General features: G+C 45.6%; 1 protein-coding gene and 1 long non-coding RNA gene across 4 annotated transcripts in view; one reads left to right on the top strand and one right to left on the bottom strand.

The window, feature by feature from the left end:
* Positions 1 to 19446, bottom strand: part of BCOR (BCL6 corepressor) — a 158709-nt gene extending 139263 nt beyond the window's left edge. For both annotated transcript variants that reach the window (XM_056826180.1, XM_056826186.1), the window contains exon 1: positions 19342 to 19446. The gene's annotated coding sequence lies outside the window, so the exon portion shown is untranslated. The remainder of the gene's footprint in view (positions 1 to 19341) is intronic.
* LOC130459002 (uncharacterized) lies at positions 44 to 17002 on the top strand. 2 transcript variants are annotated; one of them, XR_008918307.1, is made up of 4 exons: positions 44 to 459; positions 9232 to 9392; positions 16493 to 16575; positions 16793 to 17002. It is a non-coding gene; the product is annotated as an uncharacterized LOC130459002 (long non-coding RNA). The 2 variants fall into 2 exon arrangements; XR_008918308.1 differs by lacking the exon at positions 9232 to 9392 and having other exon boundaries at positions 53 to 459.
* Positions 19447 to 22064: the final 2618 nt, after the last annotated feature.

The raw sequence follows: 22064 nt of genomic DNA, 5'->3' as shown, positions 1-22064 counted from the left end.
TTATGATCTCACTTTTCTCTGATAACAATCCTGCGTGCGCAAGGATCCTTGATCAAGTATAAAATCTTACATTATCATTTCCATTTTTTTAATATGAGGAAACACTCTTGGAGAGTTTAAGTGACAAAGCTAGAAAAAGATCTAATTGATTCTCTAAGCATAGGTTTTCTGTCCCCAAGTCACAGAATCATAGGACCTAGCATTAATAATGACCTCAGAGATCCTGTGGGCCAACCCACTTACTTTATGAGGAAATAATAGAGAAAGTAGTCAACTTAGATCAGATGGATGGGAAGGGGTGTTTTAGTCCGGAAAGTCACAGAGATGGTAAATGGAGCCATAGGACAATGGATTGAGAATCGATAGGCTTGTTTTGATTACTATTCCCAGAGAAAGGAAAAGGAAGGTGAATGGCTTGTGGGACCATTGATGGCAAGAAGAGTGCCAGGGTTCCTCATGGTAGGTGAAAACCCTAAATAACTCACATTTTTAGGACATTTTATGTTTTGAACTTTTATCACAACTTTTAGCTGTTCTTTTACTGTGATTTTTTGTTGTTGTTATTGCCCAGAATCACATGGTATAGGTCAGGATTCAGCTTAGAACCCAGGTATCTTGACAGATGCCCAGCCCATTTCTATGGCATACCACCCTCTAGCATCTTCCATTTCTAAACATGCTATTTCCTAGTTTTATTTGCCTTATTGCCCTGTTCCTTTTAGGCCTGGCCCAATTTTAGTTCTGTTTCTCTTAATGTTCATATCCCCCTGTAGGGAACCAGTTTCTATTCTGACTTGGACCATTCCATTTTGAGTCACTGCTAATTAAACCTGGGTCTCGGGAGTGCCTGGAACAGGTTTCCTTTAGAAGGCTTTCTTGGTTCTCACAAGGAGAACTTTTAGGCAGAGAGGCGACCCTATTCCCAGGGAGAAGTCCAATCTATGCAGCAAAATCTCTGAATGAAATCGAGGGAGGGAGTCCTTCCCTATACTACTTGCTGAACCCTAAGAGGAGAGAAAGAGGGATTAGGAAAGAAGTGGGCATGGGTAGAATAGCGGAGAAATAGAACAACCACAATAAAAGTATAGTACTCTGAAGTTTACAAAGTACTGTATTTTCCTCAAACAACCCTGTGAGGTAGGTAGTCTAAATATTATTTTTCTCAAGTTACAAATGAATAAACTGAGACTCAGAGAGGCTCATCTCATGCCTCTAGTACTGAAAATGCGAGGACAAATCAAAGCAAAATGTCTCTCTGGCCAGAAGTGGAGAGTCTGGTGGCAATGTAAAGAATGAAATGGTCAGGACATCTGGGTTTTGCTCCTATCTTTATCACTAACTAGCTGTAGGAAGTCTCTGACTCAGGCTGGTGTCTAGGGTCTTGAGTTTCCTCATCTGCAAAATAATAAATAAGATAAAATAAAAAGGTTAGGCTAGAATATCTCCAAGATCTCTACAACCTCAAAGATTCTGTGAAATTCATTCAGGAACTAGAATACGATTTTTTCTTTGCTTAGAGGGGGAGTTTTTTTTTAAGTTAACTTTGCTACCTCCACAGAAGAGGCTTTAGTTTTAAGTGTAGGAGAGAGAGGCCAGTGCATGTTTTGCCATTACCACATACTTTGCCATCTACTTAGGAACAACAGAAAATCTTGCTTACTATACTACCCAAAGGATCAGCAGTTGTGTAAAAAATAGACTGGAATCCAGGACTTCAATTGAAGTCCTGGATTCCAGTCTATTTTTTATCTGCCTCAGTCTCCCCTAAATTTTAACTGTTACAGTTTGCCTTCTCAGTTAAAATGCCCTATCCTGGATTTAAGGACAAGGTTGGAATGATTCTGTCTACTGTCCCCTTCAAACTTCAGGCTGGTCTAGGAAACTTCCCAGAAAGAATCTTAGTCAGACTCCCTGCTCTACTCAACCCTGGCTTCCACCTCCCCATGTCCCTTTCTCCAACATTTTAGAGAATCTCTGCCTCATTCTCTGCTGGCCAGACCTGAGGGCTCCCTCCATTCCACTCTTTCTGCTGCTCCTGGAGATAACCTTCTTTTCCTGAGTGCCTCAGTTTTCCTTCTGCTCTGGACTCTGCCCTAGAACTGAGCACTGATTTCCAACCTCTGTGAGGCTGAATCTGGACTCTTCTCCATTCTCCTGGCTTCCTGCTCTCTACCACTGTCATTCCTTTCCACACTAAACACACTATGTGGAGTGTTTGTGGGAGGTGGATTTTGAGGGGTGGGATGAGGATGCAAAGGAAGGAGTACTAAATAACTTGCTTCTTTCCAATACTCCAATACTCCAATACTAACCTCCTTTCTCCAAAAAAAAAAAAAAAACAAACAACAGTCTCATATGCTCGCTCCTGTACCGATGCATATTTGCTCATACACGTGTTATCTACACCTTGACACTGGCACACGGTCTCTTTCTGTTTCCTTCTCTTCTCCACTGTTCCCTCTTCTTATCCAGTACAGGACGACTCTTTCTTGGACTCGTTCTCCCACCTTCGGCTTAAGGCAGGCAGCCAAGCCACCAAAGTGATTGGCATAGACCAAGCTGCTCCACCCAGAGGCACCCAGCTCAACGGAGACCTTGGTAACCCAGGCATCAGAAAGGAGAAGGTATAGGAAAGCTGAGGTTGGCAGGAATGAGCTTCTGCTAGAAATGTAATGGCGAAAGAGAAGGGAGAAAAGCTGAAGAGAAGATTAAATTGAGAAATCTGAGGTTAGGAGAGGGGGGATGGACTAAAAATTGGGGAGGGGAAAGGGTTGCTAAGAGACAAAACTATGGATAAAGAGAAAGAAGAAAGTTGATTTCCTATAATGAAGGGTTCAGAGAAGGAATAGAAAGTATGTTACAAGAGGCAGCTAGGTGCCTCAGTGGACAGAGAGCCAGGCTTGGAGACTGCAGGTCCTGGATTCAAACTTGACCTCAGAAACTTCCTTGCTGTGTGACCCTGGGCAAGTCATTTAATCCCAATTGCTTAGCCCTTACTGATCTTCTTCAAGGGAAATGATATCAGTTCTAAGACAAAAGGAAGGAAGGAAGAGCTAGTTAGCTATAGGGCAATACCATAAACACAAGGCTGAGATGATGAAGCAAAGGAGATCCAAGAGGAAAGTGTTAGAGAAATGTGAAGAGAGAACACTTAATGGGGTGGGGAAATCAGGGAAGGATTTAAGAAAGAGGTAGCATCTGAAGTGAGCCCTAAATTACCCCAAACCCTCAGACCTCGATCTTTTGGATTTATAATATAATTTAATATAATATAATATTATATTAAATTCAATATATTATATATTATATTACCATTATAATATAATATATAATTTAATTTATAATAGTCTGTATTATAATAATTGTGTGTGTGTATACTGTTATACTCCATGAGAAAAGGGCCTCAATTTTTTTTAAAACTTGCATCTCCCTCCAATTTATCATAGCATTTTACACAAATGGTATTCAGTAAAAGTTGTTGAATTGAATTTGTGCATGCATGTATATGGGACAGCTAGGTGGTACAGTGGATGGACTGCCAGCTAGGCCTGGATTCAGAAAGGCTCATCTTCCTGAGTTCAGATTTGGCCTCAGATGCTTACTAGTTATGTCACCTGAGCAAGTCGTTTAACTCTGTTTGCCTCAGCTTCTTCATCTCTAAAATGAACTAAAGAAGGAAATGGCAAACTGCTCCAGGATCTTTGCCAAAAAATCCCCAAGTGGGATCATGAATATTTGGACACAAGTAAACAACAAAATGCATATGTACATATAAGAAATATATTGAGATTTCTATGCATGTGTGTGAATCCCTTCCTCTTCTGACTCAGGTTTTAGGGAAATTTAAATTGAGTGCTTCTATAATGTTCCCATTGTATTATAGGTAGTGTTTGTCTTCCCCATCACTATATGCCTTATTCTGTCTCTTCTTTCCCCTTTATCTTCCCTACCAATCAGATTTCTTTCCCACAATGCTTTTTCTTCTTACCTCTCATGAACTAATTAGGGATTCCTAATGACCTGATCATCCTTCTGGGCAAGGGAACTAGGCTTGGACTAGCTAAGGGGCTAAAAAACTGCTACTGGTTAAAAAGGAGCTCTTAAAGGAAAGTCACTTAATTAATACAGATTTCTAAAGTCCTTTGTGGTCCGGGGGTGTGTGTGGGGTGGGGAGGAGTAAGGAAGGTGACTTACTTAGCTGGGAAGTGGTAAGTATCAGCAACTCTGACAAGGCAGCCCTAAAACTTTTATTGAATGCTAGTAAAAGGACTTTGAGATCCTCCCAATGAAGCATGCTTATGTTCCTATGGTTATGATTACAAGGAAGGAGGACCTTGGTTCTCTCTAGGAACTGACAAGTCTTACAGAGCTTTGCTTCCTTAAAGACTGGACTGAATAAAGGAGGGATATGAGGTAAGGTGCAGAGAGTAAGCCAGGAGTAGATGATAGAGGAAGAGAAATTCCAAACACTTTAGAGATTTGGACTTTTAAGATGCTGGGGATGAGATCTTGACTAAAGCAGATGAGTATCTCCAATCAGAATTCCTTGAGTAATGTCTCTAATCCAAGGATGTTTGTTTTTCTGCATTTGTAAAATTCTTTGGGGAGACCAAACCTCTCAACTACCTCTGAACACCCACACCCACAGCAGCACTTTGCCTCAGCTCTTTCTGGCAAAATGACCTTCCTGCTACAAGTTTCCTACTTTTCCACTGACTTCCAATTTTTGTCCTTCAGGTTCAGAGAAGCCTCTTTAAGCTGAACAGAAAAGGAGGGAATCAAGGAAAATACAAGCCTGTGTTGTTGTTTTTTAAGTTTAAAGAAGACTGTAGATCTAGTTTTCTTTGTCCTTTTCAACTGGGTAAATGCCCTGTTTCCTATAAAATAGACATCATTAAAGATGTTCCATGTCAGTACAACTGACAACCATGCTGAATTAAAGAAAAGAGATTAATATTAAAATAATGTGCTTCTCCCATAACAGTTCAGAAATGTACAAGTTCCTCTTTCCACACCCTGGCCTTCATTTTTTCTGCCTTAGAAGAGAAAGCTTCCCTAGCACAGGGTGGATGGGCGCTTCCATGGAGTAAACACAGTTCATAGTTCTAGAAAGTAAAATGCATTTTCCTATTCCCTCCATGATTTAATCCTGTTTCATGTTATTATTGTCAAGTCTCTTAGCACCACCGTTTCTAAAAAGAAAACATGTGGGTTTTAGCTGCCCTCCTCCTTAGTTTTCATTGTGTGCGCAGACTGTGTCTGCATGAATCCATTACATAGCGATCACCTCACAGGCTCCTACAGATACCCTCTGATTTACATTTTAAAAAGAAGCCAGACTATTGTCTCAACTACGGGAGAGTGGAGAGCTCCTTTTTAAAAATTCACCCAAATCAAGGCCTCTGGACAATATGTAACTAAAGATGACCTTCCAGAAACGCAATTAAGTTAGAGTTATGATCAGTGTGCAAGCCTGCTTAAGGGGGGGGGGGGGGCGGGAATACACAGGTGTTCGCTTTAGTAGAGTTCCACCTGGTTTAGCCTGGAGTAGTTCTCTGCTTCATGAATGAACTCCCTGGAAGCTAGGACTCGCTATCTCTAGGCAGCCTCCCTCTTTCCCTCCCCCCACTGCTGCTGAGGCAGCCGAGATGGCTCACGGCTGCTGGGCTTTGTCATCAGAACACACACACACACACACACACACACACACACACACACACGCAGGCAGGCTGGCACACACGCGCACACGCACGCACACACACACAAGCACACGCACGCCCAGGACCACATCGCTCGCTGCTGCAGAGAGAAAAATGCACTGGGTGTTGTTGATCACTCTTTCTCTTTTCTCTCTCTCTTTCTCCCCCTCCCCCATATTCTCAACACTTACCTCCAAATCTTCCTACCCCTCCCGTGTTTTCTTTTTTTTCAGGGTGTGTGTGTACGTGTTAGTTTGCATTAACCACTCAGAAGGAAATTTACGGTGACCACTAAAAGGGCAACAGATGAGGAGGGTCGGGAGGGACTTTAGGGAGAGGTGGGAACCGGACGGACCTGGTGTAAATACGTGTGTCAGGGGAGCTGGCTTTGTTCGTTTCCCTCGTTCTTTTCTTCCCCCCATTCCGCAGGAACTGAAAAGCGGACTCTCATTTCAGCCCAGGCTTCTTTGGTGGAGAGGAGAAAACCCCAAACAAAGCCCCAAACAAAACCGGGAGTTAGCTCCCGATGAAGTGTACTCCACGGATCTACTCCCCCGAAGCGCACCTCCTCCCCTTTCCTGGCTAATAATACGGAACAGCTATTCCTGCCCACAAGTGGTTTGTTTCAGACAGATAATTGTGCAATGTCATTATGGCTCCTGTTGCGTGTGGACTCGGGAGGGGCTCAGGAGGCGCCCATTCACACACATGCACAATGCACCCACAGCCAGAGACCCACACGTACACACCAACTGCAAGCCTATGCAGCGCCAAAAGAGCCCGGGACTCAGGACTCCGCAGCCCTCCATAGGGCCTTTTCGAGTGGCCTGTAGGAGGCGCCGCGGGCCCAGGCCCCGACCCGGGCTCCAGCGCCTCTCGGCAATAGTGAAAGCTAGCGCAGCCAGGAAGCAGCCTCCCGCCTTTCATTGCGAGGCCTTAGAAGCAGCAGCCCAGGCAAATATGTAGCTATTAAAATTAATCGCCCTGCGCTGTCAGCTGAACATAATGCAAATTATTTATGGGCTGTCTGCGAAATATTTATCATCATGTAGGCTTGAGGAGTTTCTCTTCTCTCTCTCGGTCTTCCTTCCCACCTCCCCCCAACCTCCCCCGGCCCAGCGCCGAGGCGAATCCTCCGGCAAGCCGCGACCGTATCCAGGGGGTTTGCCTCGCTAGCAGAGAAAACCTTTAAGACCTGCAAAGCCAAGGCTAGCTTCGAAATGTGAAAGGGCTGAGGAGACCTTAATCACAGCCCCCGGAGGGGGAGGTCAGCTAGACCTGGTGGAGCTAGGCGTAAAATTCCTTACCTAATGGGCTAATCACCCGACTTTGGGTTGGGAGATAGCGGGAGGGGGAGGGGGGAGTAGGAGGTGGGAACGGAGAGGAGAGAGGGACAATAGGTGAAATGAAAAACAAAAACAAAAGCTTTGCAGATCTTGCAGGCCAGAGAAACAAAAGCGTCAGTTATGCCTGGGGTTTGCATTAAGTGTCCTTTCTTTAGTTAAAACCTCTCCAAGCCAGTCTCCGGTTCGCAAACATAGAGGGGGGTGAGCCACCCAAGGACTTGGGAGGCTTCAGACTCCTCGAAGAGGGTCGTCATTTGCTTTGTGGTGGCCCTGTAGCTCGAAAGAAGGTGCCCAGAGAAAGGAATTCTTTTAAAAGCTGTAAGAAAACTTATTTGCAGACTGCAGATAAGAGATTAACAGCTAATTGCTGGAGAGCGAAAACACTTTAGTTTATCACTCTTGGGGGTTACCTGTGTTTGCTAGCCTTTTTATGTGTAAAATTTACCTTTGTCAATCATTTGGGGGTGGGGGACTTCGTTTCTCTTTCAAATATCGGTTTTTTTCATAGCTAAATAGCTACCATCCCAGTCCGACACCTGGAAAACTGGCAAAATAGAGAAAGAGACTATCTTCTCTGCTCCTTTCCCCCTCCCCCTTTCTCTATTGTCCCGGGCTGCTGGTGGGACTTTCTTATAGGTCAGATCATTTTGGCTGAAGAAGGATAAACAGGCTTTACCCCTAGCTGTTAAAAGAGACTAAGCTTGAAGAATGGGAGCTACTTCACTATAGAAGGCCAAGGAAGCAGACTTGGCATACATAGTATGGGAAGTTAGGTCCTGGAGAGACAAAGTTTCCACAACATAATAGAACCTCATTCGTTCAGAACTTGAAGAGATCTTAGAAACCACCTATTCCAACCTACAGTTGTACAGGGATTCCTTATAGGAAACCTTCAAACACCCCAGGTCTTCTTTTAGGACCTTTTGTGAAGGGAAACTGCTGAAACAGCTCATTTTGCTTTTGGAAATCTCAATCCTCTATAGCTCCAGCCTCCTACTTCTGCCCTCTGGGGCCAAGCAGAACAAATCTAATCCCACTTTCACAGAGGAGGCCCTTCACATACTTGAAGACCGCCATCATCACTGCATTCCTAAATCTTTCATTTTCTCTAGGATCACCATTGCCACTTCCTTCAATTGATTGCCTTGTGGCTTCATCTGGAGGATCCTGATTTTGCTTTTCCAGATTCTCTCTAGTTTGTCAAAGTCCTTCCTAAAACACAGCTTTCAAAATTGAACACAATGAGAGAAGTTAGGTGGCTCAGTGGATGGAGAGTCGGGTCTGGAGACAGGAAGTCCTGGGTTCACATGTGACCTCAGATACTTCCTAGCTGTGTGCCCCAAGGCAAGAAGCAACCCCAATTGCCTACCTTTTTTTTAAACCAATACTTAATATTGATTCTAAAACAGATGATAAAGGTTTTTTTTTTTAATTGAACACAGTTGTGAGTGCTCATATAAACAGGGTAGCATAGAGCAGGACTATTAATTAGGTTCACAGATCTGGACACTGTCTCTAAAATGAAAACTAATATTGCATTAGCTATATTGGACTATTGACTCATTGAGTCTTTGGTCTACTAAAAACAACAACTCCCTCCCCTCCATCTTTTTCGTAGAAAACTACTTGGTTCCCTACCTTATATTTGGTGAAGGTGATTTTGGGGACAAAGTCTGTATCTTTACAAGGGCAGCTGGGTGGTAGAGTGGGTAGAGTGGGGCCTAGAGTCAGGAAGATTTGAGTTCAAATGTGACCTCAAGATACTTACTAGGCATGTGAACCTGGACAACTCACTTAACTTTGCTTCAGTTGCCTCATCTCTAAAATGAACTGGAGAAGGAAATGGCAAAAGACTTCGGTATCTTTGCAAAGAAAACTTCAAATAGAATCACAAAGAACCTGATATAACTGAACAGAAACAACAAAATATGGCTTTATACTGATTTCTATTAAAAATTTCATTTCCTAGGGGCAGCTGGGTGGTTCAGTGAATTGAGAGCCAGGCTTAGAGCCAGGAGGTCCTGGGTTTTAAATTGGCCTCAAACACTTCCCAGCTGTGTGACTCTGGGCAAGTCCCTTAACCCTCATTCCTAGCCCTTACCACTCTTCTGCCTTGGAACATCAATATACAGTATTGATTCCAAGATGGAAGGTAAGGTTTGTTTTTTTAAATTTCATTTAACTAGATTTGACTATGAAGATAGTTTGGTCATTTGGTGAGTTTGAAGGATAACAGATGGCCAGCTCATGAACTCCCCTGGTATCCTTTCCTTGGAGGACTGATGAGAAGGCATGGACCAGAATTGTAAGAATGTTCATATATGAACTGGGATCTATATCCTTAAAGGTAATGATAGCTAAATACTTCAACCAGTGAGATCATAGAACTATTGGAGTGTTGGGATTTGTCCCAAGTCAAGATCTCCTCAGATCTTGAGCTTACATTCTGTAATGACTGATTCTTCCAGCTTTGTAACATCTAAAAAAGTTTGATAAGCATCCTATCACACATATGATGGGTAAAAAAGGTTCAACAGTATAGGGCCTAAGGACTAGTCCCTGGGATGTTACATCAGCATTTCCCTCCAAATTGAAACAGTACTGTTTATGACTTCTCTTCACCACCTGGGGTAGAGAATCCAGCCTAAACTGAATTTTAAAAGCAGGGGGGGCGGGGGGGGGGGGGGGGGGGGCAGGGGAAGAAGGTGAGAGGAAAAGGACCAGAAGTTCATCCGGAATTAGGAAAGGAGGGAGGCCTCTGAGAAATCCATTCAATCCATTCAATCAGGCTCTAGGGGTGAATAAGTTACAAGGCCCTGCCTGAGGCACAGCAGGAAAATGACAGTTTTGATCCAAAGTTGAAACATTTACTTGCTAAGACTGCCAAGGCTCTGGAGCTCAGTACCTTAAGATTTTACTTGTCTGAATTAATGAAAAAACATTTATTGAGTACTTACTATGTGCCAAGCACAGTGCTATCTGAATTGTGGATGGAGAAGAAATATCATTAAGAGTCTGGAAACTTATTCTTTATGTCCAAGCTTTCATTCAAATGAGGGGAGTAAAGCATGTCCTTTCCTTTCTCTCCATTTTTTTTCTTAGTATTTACTCTGGACACAAGGGGTCCCTTCTCCATTTCCTAGTATAAAACCCCCAATGAGACAACTTGAATTCATAGGTTGAGCAGAGATGACTTACTACTATTTGAAGTTCAAAGGATATTCTGGGGTCCAAACTTCTAAAACTACACCCACCAGTGATTTTCTCTTTAATAATTAGCCAGTCGATTCAATTCTGGCATACAATACCCACAAAACATCTCTCCCTGCCATAAACCTTTGGGGGGGGGGGGAGAGAGAGAGAGAAAGAGAGAGAGAGAGAGAGAGAGAGAGAACGAGAACCAGTCCCAAACTGCCTTACCTGCCTTTTGGCCATCTCAAGTTTGGTGATCCTTAAGCATCTCAAAGGGCAGGTGGTCAGGAAGACTCATCTCCCTGAGTTCAAATCTGACTTCAGACACTTCCTAGCTGTGTGACCCTGGACAAATCCCTTACTCCTATTTGCCTCAGTTCTTCAGCTGTAAAATGAACTGGGTGGAAGGCAATTTGGAACTATGCCCAAAAGGCTTTAAAAGAATGCATACATTTTGATCCAGCCATACCACTACTAGGTTTGTACCCTAAAGAGATAATAATAATGAAAAACGTTTGTACAAAAACATTCATAGCCCAGTTCTATGTGGTGGGGAAAAAATGGAAAATGACAGGGCATGCCTTGCTTGAGGAATTGCTGAACAAATTGTGGTATATGATGGTGATGAGATACTAAGAATCTCCAGAAACTGATGCAGAGTGAAATGAGCAGAACCAAGAGAACATTATACACAGAAAGTGAAATATTGTGGAACAATACAATGTAATAGACTTTGCTAATACAAGACAATCCCAAGAGACTTAGGAGGAAGCATACTATCCACAAGGAAAGAACTATGAGAGTAGAAACACAGAAGAAAAACAAATTACTTATCATTTATTTATATGGATATATGATTTGGGGTTTTAGTTTTAAAAGATTGCTCTATTGCAAAAATGAATAATGTGGAAAAGTGATAACATTGTATAACCCAGTGGAAGTGCTTATGGGATCCAGGAGGGGGTAGGGAAGAGGAGAGAGAAAGAAAATAAAATATATAAACATGGAAAAATATTTTAAAATAAAATGAACTGGGGAAGAATATGGCAAACCACTCCCATATCTTTGCCAAGAAAACCCCAAATGGGGTCATGAAGACTAATGCAACTGAACAACTCAAATTCAACATGTCCAGAACAGAACTCATTATCTGTCCCTCCCCAAACGCCTACATTTTACTATTCAGGATGTCTGTCACTATCCCCCTAGTCACTCAGTCTTGACAAGTCAGTGTCATCTTTGCCTCCTCACTCTCAGCCAACTCTTGCCATTTCTACTTGCTCAGCATCTTTCATCTTCATCCCTCTTTTCTCTACTCTCTTCTCTCATCTGGATCTTTGCACTAACTTTCTTACAGGCCTCCCCTACTCCAACTCATTTTCCAATCAGCTGCCAATGTGGTTTTTCTAAAGCATAGGTCTGACTATGTCACCTCCCTCTTCCCCATTCCTTCCAGTAAACTCCAGTGACTTCCTATTATCTCTAGGATCAAAAGACAAAAGACATCTCTCTAGTATTTAATAAAGTTCTTCATAACAGTCCTCCTCCCTTTCCAGTTTTTAAAAATGTTACTTTCTGCCATGAACTCATTATTCCAAGGGCCCTAACACAGCCCTCCATAGCCCAACTCTGCCTTTACATCAGCTCTCCGCCAGGGCTGCAATGCTCCTCCTTTCACTTCCTTTGGATTTTCCTCACTCAGCTCAAATTCCACCTACTTCTGAAGGCCTTTCCTGAACTCCTTGGGGACTAATGCCTTCCCTTCTCAGAGTGCTTTCAATTGACTAAGTTCTAATACTTATTTGTTGAAGTTTGGTCTTTCCTGTTAGAATGTCAGTACTTTGAAGGGAGGTACGATCTTTTTTAAAAACTTCTCTGTATCCTCAGAGCTTAGCACAGTGCTAAGCACTTAGAAAGCATTTAATAAAAAATATTTCTTGACTTAGAAGTAAAGGACACATATTGGGAACACATGTGGTCAAGGAAACTCCAATAGAGAAAGACCTTAGATTTCTCTTCTCTGGTGTCCTTATAATGCAGTTAGGTGATGAAGTAGATAGTGTTCTGGAGCCAGGAAGACCGAGTTTCAAATCTAACCTCAGATACTTACTTAACTACGTGACCCTGGGCAAGTCGCTTACTTTTTGTTTGTCTCAGTTTATGTAAATGGAGATAATGGCAGCACTGGCTTCTAAAGCTGGTTGTGAGAGTTGACTCAGAGTTAAAAGGATTGTAGGCCTTACATAAAAACTTAATTGCCTCTCTTACCCCTCCACCCCTCCTGATATTCCTTCCTGAGAAACAGGTGGCTTGCTCATCCTGGCTCTGAGTCAGTTCATCTCCATAACTTGACTTTCAAATATCAGGGCTCTTGAATCCACTCTGAGTTCTCCCCTCTGCTTCTAAGCTTAGATGTTTGAAGCTGTTTCTTGCCCCCAATCCTCTTTGCACCTGAACGGGAGTACACTTTGGAAGAAGGACCACACTCCAAAATAAGTTGCTACCTGCCTCTAAAGGTAGCTACTTCTTACTTTAGAGAGTAAGTTTAACTTTTCAAAAACTACTAGGACAGTGGCCAGGTTGGATCAGGTCAAAGCTGAGCTCCTTTTCCAAGTCTGCCAGAAAAACGTTTTCCCATTTTGGAAGGGATAAAAGAGTTTAGGCATTTTCCTGCAATTAGTTTAACATATTAACTTTGCATTGCCTTTTACTTTCAGTGATATTTATTGGGGAAATAGGGAAAGAACTAACTTCCCCACTACATTCCTAAGTCAGAAGTTCCACTAAGAATAGCTTGTATTTATATGCTCTTTTCTCACAATACTTACTCTTTTCTAAACTTTTGCAAATGAGCAAACTGGCTCCCAGAGGTTGGTTTATACAGAATCACAGGATGATGTCAGAAATGCCAACAGGACTCATCTTTTGACAGAATGCAGGGCTCTTTATAATGTTACCCCTTCTCCCCTCTGTAGCTCTTTCCGTCTTTGCCTTCCTCCTACCAAAGCAGTGTGATAGGGTGCATTGAATATGTGCTGGACTTGATTTCAGGAAGACCTAGGTTCAAATCCAAGATCTGGCACTTACTTACATTTTAGAAGTTTCACTTTCGTGGCCTTTAAAATGAAGAGGAAATAGTCTGAAGCTCAAAAGGGCCTATGTATGTAAAGTACTTTGCAAAGTACTTGTCTATTGTTGACAGTAAAAGAGAATGAAAAGCTTTCTACTTTATATTTTCTTAACTTTTTTCTGATATAATGTGATGTTCCTTCCCACCTCCTAAATGTTGTCCACTTCAAATCAGTCCAAATCCCAACTGTAGGGAAGGGAGTGGGTGAGTCTCTGAGAGGTTCTGAGACTCACACCCTAGTCAGGACTTGAACTCTCTCCAAAGCCGGCCTCCTGCACAGAGCCACTTCTTCCCTTCCCTTTCCTTATTATCATTTCCCTTTGGATTTTTTTTTTAATGAAAGGCCTTTTATGTAATTTTTAAAATCTAATCTTTAGGGGAGGGGGAGGGGAGATGAGACACTGCACCAGCAGAGAGGGCTTTCTCGTTCTGAATAAGCTTGTTTTTCCGCTGGTTCTCGAGACCCGGATACAGAAATTGTGACTTTGTAAAGCTTCCCCAGTGGGTACAGGGGAACTAGAGAGCCTTTTTTTGTGAGGAGGCAGAAAACGTTCTACCTCATTCTCTCCTTTTCTGTTCTCCCAACCCCCATCTCCTTCTTAACTAATTGTCTGTTTCACACACTCCATTGTTTCTTTCTCTTATCCTCTTTCCACCCCACCCCCCTGTCTTTGTGTCTGTCTTTCTGTCTTCCTAGGGTTTGTTTCTCAGCTGGAAATCAAGCTCCTAGATCACTGCGCAGGTCAGACAGCCTAGTATTTAGACAGTTCCGTTTATCATGCATTAGACTATCTCCCCCCCCCCCCCAATCACTTTTCCCCTACCAATACAACCTTAATCCGAGAATATCTGATTTTAAAAGCGTTCCCCCACCTCTTAAACCCCAGGCTAAATACTTCTCCCGGAAAGAGCGAAACTCACAAGGCCTGCAGTGCTTAAACAAGGGGCTTTGGAAAGGAGATGACTAATCAAATGTACCATATTTAGTTTTCAATTAGTATGAGGGGAAGATTGGAGGGGAGTAATTCTAGGAAATGCGCCTTTAGTTGGGTCAAGGGTAAGCGCCTCTTCCCTCTCAGAACTGAAACTCTGGAAGTTGAGCCTGGGTATGTGGCTAACTAACCCTTCTGGTAGACTAAGCACAATCAAACCGTTATGAATCCAGAGACTTAATTCGTCTGTGTGTGGGGTGGCTGTTCACTCGACGATCGAGAATTCCCGCCTTTACCCAATGATGTGTAACGGTTTCTTTAGAACAAAATCTTATTAATTTTTCTCCAGCAAGAAAAAAAAAAGAAGAAAGCTGTAAGTTGGGGAGGGAGTAAGATAGAAACATTTAACAGGAAGCCTCTAGCTGCTTGTCATACGAAAATGGCAGCTGCTCCCTGGGGTTTGGAGGTTCCGGGAAAAGGCGCTAGCTTATGAGCTTGCTTTTTTCTCTTGCTCGATGTCTCGGGGTGTGCTTAATGCGCCGCTGGGGCCGGAGCCTCCCGGGGTTTCTCTCTCTGCTACTTAGCTGGCGGCCGGAGAGGCGAGGGCTCTCTCGCTATCCTGGCTCTCTCTGGAACGCCAGGGCATTTTGAAATCATTCCAGGCTGCGCCGCCCGCCACCTCGGCATGAGTCTGCAGAAATGTACGCTTCGGTCCTGCTTTGTGAGGCCTCAGGCTGGCTGGGTGGCTGCGGGAGGGAGGGGACGTGCGAATGCAGGGGAGAGAGAGGTTTCTGGGGTTGCTCTTCTCCCGTCCCTCTGCCTCTCTTTCCCCAGCCTAGCAATCCCTCAGAAGAGCTCCCTCTCCTAAAAATAAGGTCTCAGGGTGGAGAAGAAGGGGGTCCGTCCCAAGACCGAAGAGTTTTGTTCCTGGGTCGGGTTGGGGGTTGGGGAGAGGTAGCAGAGGCGGCTGCAGCACCAACAGCAGCAGCCGCCGCGGTGGCGGCGAGCGGAACGAGTTCCTTAGATGAAGTATAACACAGCCGGCCCTCGGGACTCGGGAGCCGCGATCGTGTCAATGTAATAAGTGCAGGGTAACGAGGCTCCCGCTAGGGGTGGCGAAGAGCAGAGCAACCCAAGCGGCGTGTTGGCTTCAGCGGAGCCACCCCCACCCGGCTGCGAAGACTCAACCCCCCCCCCCCCCCCTTTCCTCCTACGAGTCCAGATCCCAAGAGACCGGAGTGTTCAGACCCCAGAGAGAAGCGCCCTCCTCCTTTACACCCCACTGCAGCTCAGAGCTCTGGCGTGTTAGTGGAAAAGGGCAGGGGGCTGTAGGTGTATTCTTACGTGAGTTGGTGAGGGGTCCTCTTTGTGGGGGAAAGAGGGTGTCAAGATATGCAGGGCAGCTCTGGCCTGTCTCACCTCCCCTCCTCACTCCGGGGAATCCATCCCCCGCCCCTGACACCAGCTGCCCTCATAAGTCAATTGCTAGGCGCTCCCGCTGCTACGCCCGACAGGCAGGCGGGGCAAGGCACTGCCCGGGGAGAGAGGAAACTGGGGCACCGGCTGTGCCTCGGGGACTCCCCGAAGGTCTTCATAGGAAAGTCAGTCACATCAGCTGACAGGCCCTGTCTATCTCCGTGCATTTTTTTTAAAGGGGGGAAGTGTAGTTGCTAACCCGTACCAACCATCTCGAATCGTAATTGAGGTAATAGGGCTCCGGTGCTTGCAGCTGCCGGGTCCCAACTCGCCTCAGGTTTGCTAGCTTTGGCGAAGGGGAAAGCCCTGATCTGCTGCAGGAAGCTGCAGCGCAGTCATTCACTCGTCTCTGGCTCGGAGCTAGCAGTTTCGGTAGAGCGAGTGGTGCCGGGGGAGGGGGAGGGGGCTCCATATTACGCTGCATTAATGACACCAGCTAGCAGGCAAAGTTACTGACGTTTAGGATTCTACGCCAAGGTTCACTGTCACGCAGCATAATGGAGTGATTGGTTTGAGCCACGTTTTCCAGTAGTCATCTGTTGGTTATCAGACCCCGGGGTATGCTTTGTGGGAGACGGGGCTACCCTGTGCCCCCTTTACCATTCAGTTCTCACATATCCTTCCTTAGTGGCTAAGCTATTGTTCTTTTAGACAAGTTGAAACTTATTTTATGCCGAGACCTGAATTATTTAATGTTCTCTACCGTTGTTCTCATAGGTTCTGCCTACTTCAAGAGTTCCCAGAGAGGCTCTTTGGCTGGGGGAGGAATGGACCAGGACAGAAGAGAGCGGGAATATAAGGTTCACAAACTGGGGTATTTTTTTCCCTTCCTCTTCCGCCTCCTTCTTTCATCTCACTTTTTTTCTTTTAAGTATTATTTCTAGGTTGAGATTGGCGAAGGCCAATGTATGGGAGAGTGTATTCTGTGTGTGTTTAGGAGGTGGGAAGAAGTATACGCATGCAGACAGGTAGTAGCATTTGGCAGCCCTTCCATCTATGGACTTTGGACTTTTGCAGGTTTGGAGATGGGTGGAAAAGAGTTAAATCCATCCATTTGGCGAAATTGGGATTAGAAGATGGAGACAATCAAGGCAGGCAGAGGGTCTGGCCACTACTGATGTAATATTGGTCTGAAAAGGCCAACAAGGATGGAAAGCTCTTTTTGAATACATTTTTTTTCCTACTTCTCCAGGGCACCTGACTCCCTAATAAAATTAAAGAATTTTACTTTGTTGGGAAATATCCGTGGCGTTTAAACCAAATGTATAAGTGCATTCAAGGTATATTTTAAGCTCTAGAAGGAGTCCCATCAAGTCAGACATTTTAACCCAAGTCAAAATAAATAAGTGTAGCTAATTTTGGATACTTGAAATGAAAAACTTTTAATCTTGGTGATTTTTCTCATGTTTTCTTACTTTCCAATTCAAAGGAAAGGTTAAAAATGGCCCATAATTTAATGTTTGCATAATGAAGATATTTCTCCAATTTCAAAAAGTTTTTGATGTGCAAGGTATGGAGGAAAAAATCTACAGCTAGGAATCAGATCTGGGTTCTCGTTCTGGTTCTGCCTCTAGCACAGCAATGTAGGGCAAATTACAATTTTTTTCAGACCTCATTATCTTCATCTGTAAATGAGGGGGGTTGGTTGATTGATAGCGTCCCTTCCAACTCTTAACATCCAACTTTGTGCTCTAGCTTCTCACTTTATTATTCTAATAACTTTTGGTTTACTTTTTAGAAACAGAACACTGTTTCTTTGTTTTTGAAGAGGGGAGAACAAAACTTTGGGTCAGAGTGAAAGTAATTGCTGTATTACTACAAAGCAAAAAAAAAAGTCTCTATATTTCGGGGTTGGATGGCCTTATTGTTGTGTTTATTTTCCCCTTAAAAAGTAAAAAGTCCGTACTTTTGTGTTTCTGCCATGATGCTGTCCAACTAGACAACGATACATTTTATGGAAATGTGTTGGTCAAGTGTGCTCTCTGTAGATCTTTATCGGTACTGAACACTGGAGCCCTCTCTGTCTAAAGACAAAGACCAAAGACTCAGGCTTCTCTGAGGGCTGCCTGCTCCCCTCGCGGTCTGCAAGGCCGAAGAGTTCTCTTTCAAACCTAAACTGGCGGTTGCCAACCTTCAGAGTGATTCCTCTTGCCCTTCACATTCAGAATAAAATTACTGCCCCACAGTAGTTAGTCACAGTTCCAGTTTTCGGGCTTTATCAAAAGTGTTCAAATTCCTCCTTTTCAACTCGGTGTGACGTGCTAGAGAGAGCGGAGGGAACGATCGGAAACACATTGTCTAGTCACTGGCTCCAAGGCCCCTCAGGCACGTGCAAAGCGGGTGGGGTGGGGGGTGAGGGAGAAGAGGGACGTAAAATAATAATCTATTATCGTTCCCTCTGAAGTAAAAGCAAACAGGAGCAGATAAGATGAACCCGAGAATACTGTAATCGTAAAGGGGGGTGGCTAAAGGAGGGAACGCAAACCGAAAATTAAAAGCTGCGATTTTTAAAAGCTTCTATTCGGCTCCATTGAATTTAAAGGTCCCAGAGGGCGGGAGCGCAAAGGAGGAAGAACAGTATCGGTACTGAGACAGAACAAGTCAGGATGATACCTCCAATGGGTAGCCCAGTGCCTTCCATCCTCAGTTGTATATAAACACTACTTACATGTTGGTACCAGTCTGACACTCGATGTTTTGATTTACTGATAAACAAAGCATCCTCACAGAAAGCCTGACTGAACTAACCTCTCTGCTTGATTTAAATACTAAGAATGTTGATTATGTTTAAAACACACTTGGGGGAAAAACACGGGCTTGGTGGACGAAGTTAATGCCACTATTTGAACAGATCCCTCTCATCCTATTGAAAATTCACCTTAGTCTCCAACATGCCTCTCAGGAGAAGGCAAACCTCACGGCTTCTCTCCCCACCCCCTCCTCTGTGGTTAATTTGAAAGGCGCCCTCGTTCGTGCACTAGACACGGGGTTGGGCGCATTTACGATAGTGGGGTGTTTGATTGGAGCTACGCCGTCATTTTTTCCATTGGTCAGGGTCGGACAGGAAAATTGGCTTCGGATCACCCTTGGCAGCAAGCCCTCCCTCATGGAGTTCTGCACGGATCGCTAGGTTTCCACAGACAAACTGAACACGGAGGCAACGGGGGCAGATGGAAATCGAGTCTTGGCTTTATGAGCGCCTTGAAGCGCTCTCCGATTCAAAAGCTCATTAAAAACTGAGGGCTGGATTTCTATGGCGCTGGGCCTCGGATGTAATCCCTGAGTTGGCTTATACGCGTTACTCCCCCAGGGTAAGCAAACGTGCTCGCATAATTCAGCCCTTAAGACAGCAGCTGTGTAGTATTAAAAAAAAAAAATCCCCGCAACTTTCCAAACAGAAAGTATATCCAGAAAAAAGATGAGGGGAGAAAAAAAGACCCACCCCTATTCTATGCACGTACAAACAAGGCATCTAATCAGTGTCACTGTCGTAATAAGCTTCCGCAGCGGGCGACAATCCCCCTTCCCCCTCCTCCCTCCCCTCCGCCCCAGTTTCCCGCATGAACCTGATCGGAGAGCGAAGTGTGTTGTGGATGCAAATGGCGTCTCGCTTCACCCCCAGCCAGACTCCACACAGAGCTACCGCGGCTGCCGCTGCTGCCAAACGCAGATTTGCAGCCGCAACGTGACACGCGCCGCCGCCCGTGAGAAACGAAAGTGCATGTGGTCTAGGCCCCCTCCCCTCTCCCCTCCTCCCAGCTTCGCCAAGGAAGGAAATTACACGAGGTTTCCCCCTCTCCCCCTCAATCGCTCTCCCAGCCCAGCCTAAAGGACAGTGTTTCTCGCCCCCGTGTTCATCCGGAAGAGACTTGAGTGTGCTGAACCCTACTCTAGGGAAAGGAAAGTTTGTGCGGTTCGTTATTGCCCCAGAGCCCCAAACTGCGAGGCAGAATAAAGTATGCTTGTGCTTCTGTCTGGGACGCGTCCGCCTGGCCCCACAACCTCCCGACTTGGGAGAAGCAAACGTTTCTTCTTCCTCTCCTCTCCCATTCATGGGCTGGTGGGCTCCCAGGGCTGGGGACTTTATTCTGTTTGGCGAATCCCACTCCCCTCTTCCCCAAGCTTCTAAGTGAGAGGTGGGGAACTCCCACCCCAGGCTTGGAAGGAAATTCACAAGATGGGCACGGAGGTTAGCAAACCTCGAAAGAGAAAGAGCGAGTGTTCAGCTCAGTTGTATATCCTGATTGCAACCTCCCCTCCCCTCACAAAGGCATCCCGCACGAAAGAAAAAAAATCCCACAGCACTGGATTGTGAGTCTCGGCAGATCCCAGTTCCCTCGTGCCGAGAAGCAGCAGACGGTTTTCCCGTATTCCCTCTTTCCCTTCTCGGCCCCTCCCGCCTAGACTCCCACACCAGGCAGAGGGAGGAGGAATTGCTGGCATTCTCGTTCGCTAGATCTTTCGCGGAGGCGGTAGCGAGCCCGAGCCTGAGCCTGAAGCCTAGTGTGCTTTTCTCTCGGCTGCGGCTGCACCGGGTTGGAGGGCAAGAGGAGTATGCTTGCTGTTTGTGTCTGTTGTCATCCCCACGACTAGGGAAAGGAGTTCTTTTGCGGGATGCTGTTATCTGTACCTTCCCTAGAGGAAGAACAGGAGACTGGCAGCCACGACCTTACTCGCTGGCCGGGAAACAGTCACCGCAGCTGGGGACTCTCCACCTCCCTAGTGGCAGCCCAGAGCCCAGCGAGGCAGCTGGAGCGCAGCGGGGAGCACGGCCGCCCGAGGGGAGGGGTGTGCATTCTCCACTGCGTATAATGGGGCTCCCCAGGGACTAGGAAGGAGGGATTGAGGAATTTAGTATTTAGAGAAGCCGAAAGGGGAGGTGGGGGTGAGGAAGAGAACGAACATCCGTTAGCCATCGCGACTCCTAGGGTCTCCGACCCAGTCTGCTCCCCCCTCCCCGCCCCAAGCCTGAATAGCTTCATCTCTTCCCTCCAGCCCCACCCTATCCAACCCTTCTCTTCACAGTCCCAGGCCTTTGGGGAGCAGGATGGGAAGACCTATCTTATCCTCTCCCGCCACCATGCTGCCCTCAACCTCTTGGGCACCTGAAGCTGCTTAGAAAAACACTTCCTTTTTTTTTACAGGCGGTCCTCTAGGGAACGAGGGAAGACCCAGTGCGCTTCAGTTCTCAAGCCGGATCCTTCTCCACCCCGTTTCCACGCCTCCTTTCTTCCCTCAAGCAACTCGGGGCGGGGTCGGTGGCTTCCACCGAATGTCCTCGGCTCCGGGATCTGCTACCAAAAGGAGCCGGGCCAGTTAGTTTCTAGTCCCGAGCCCAGGCTGTAGCCAACCGCAGCCGCACAGGCTGCTGCCACTGCTGCACGTGACCCGCCCCCACCTAAGCTTCCGCCAGAGCCGCCAGTTTCCGAGCACAAACAAGTCCTGCGGACACCACGGGTCTCTCGGGCCCTGGCGTCCTCTCCTTTCCCATCTTTCCTTGCCCAGCAAAGAATGGAGGCGAATAGCGCTGACCCGCGGCCAAACCAGCTCTTGCTTTCCTGGGCACCATCGTTCGACTCAAACGAAGCACAGCTGCAATAGGGTTTCCCTTGTGTGTTGGCCTCCGAGTCTTTTTATTTGCGGAGATAGGGGTAGGAGTAGGTGTGGGAGGTCACGGTGGAAACTGAGCTATATTCAGCTAAGTGGGTTCCCGAAGGCAAAGGCTGGGCAGTGCCCACACACACACCAAGGCAGCTGCCTACAGAGACGGCTCACCCATAAATATTTTCCATTCCTCTGGGCTGACCTGATTCTGAGAGTAAAAGGAAATCCTTCGTGGCGCTGAACAGGATTGGGCCATTTTCCCATAACAAGCCAGCCAGGCAAATAAATGCATAGGATACACTCGCAGCACTGGACAGAGTTTGGGAAGGGGGACAGCACAGAAATTATAGGCCACTTAGTAAATGCTGACTATCCTTGGTGGCAGCAAAAGACTGGTGGCAGATGGTGGCCTCTAATGCATTATGGTGGTTACCTACTCTCTAAATGAGGATTCCCCCTTAACAAACCTCCCAGTTAATTTTTAAAGGTCTCTGTGGGACCAGAAAGCTGTTATTTTAGAAATGCCTTTCTTTCCACCCCTTCTCTGAAGAACACCTCAAGCTGGTATAGTCTGAACTTGCTGGAGCATAGACAGTGGGTTCCACGTGGCCTTCCCCACATTTCTTCTCTAAGTTCTTTACTGGTGATTAAGATTGTGCCAGAGATCTCTCCTCTGAGTTAGGGA

This window comes from Monodelphis domestica, chromosome 4 (genome assembly GCF_027887165.1).
Source record: "Monodelphis domestica isolate mMonDom1 chromosome 4, mMonDom1.pri, whole genome shotgun sequence".
NCBI lineage: Eukaryota > Metazoa > Chordata > Mammalia > Didelphimorphia > Didelphidae > Monodelphis > Monodelphis domestica.
This window is presented reverse-complemented; position numbering and strand designations above follow the sequence as displayed.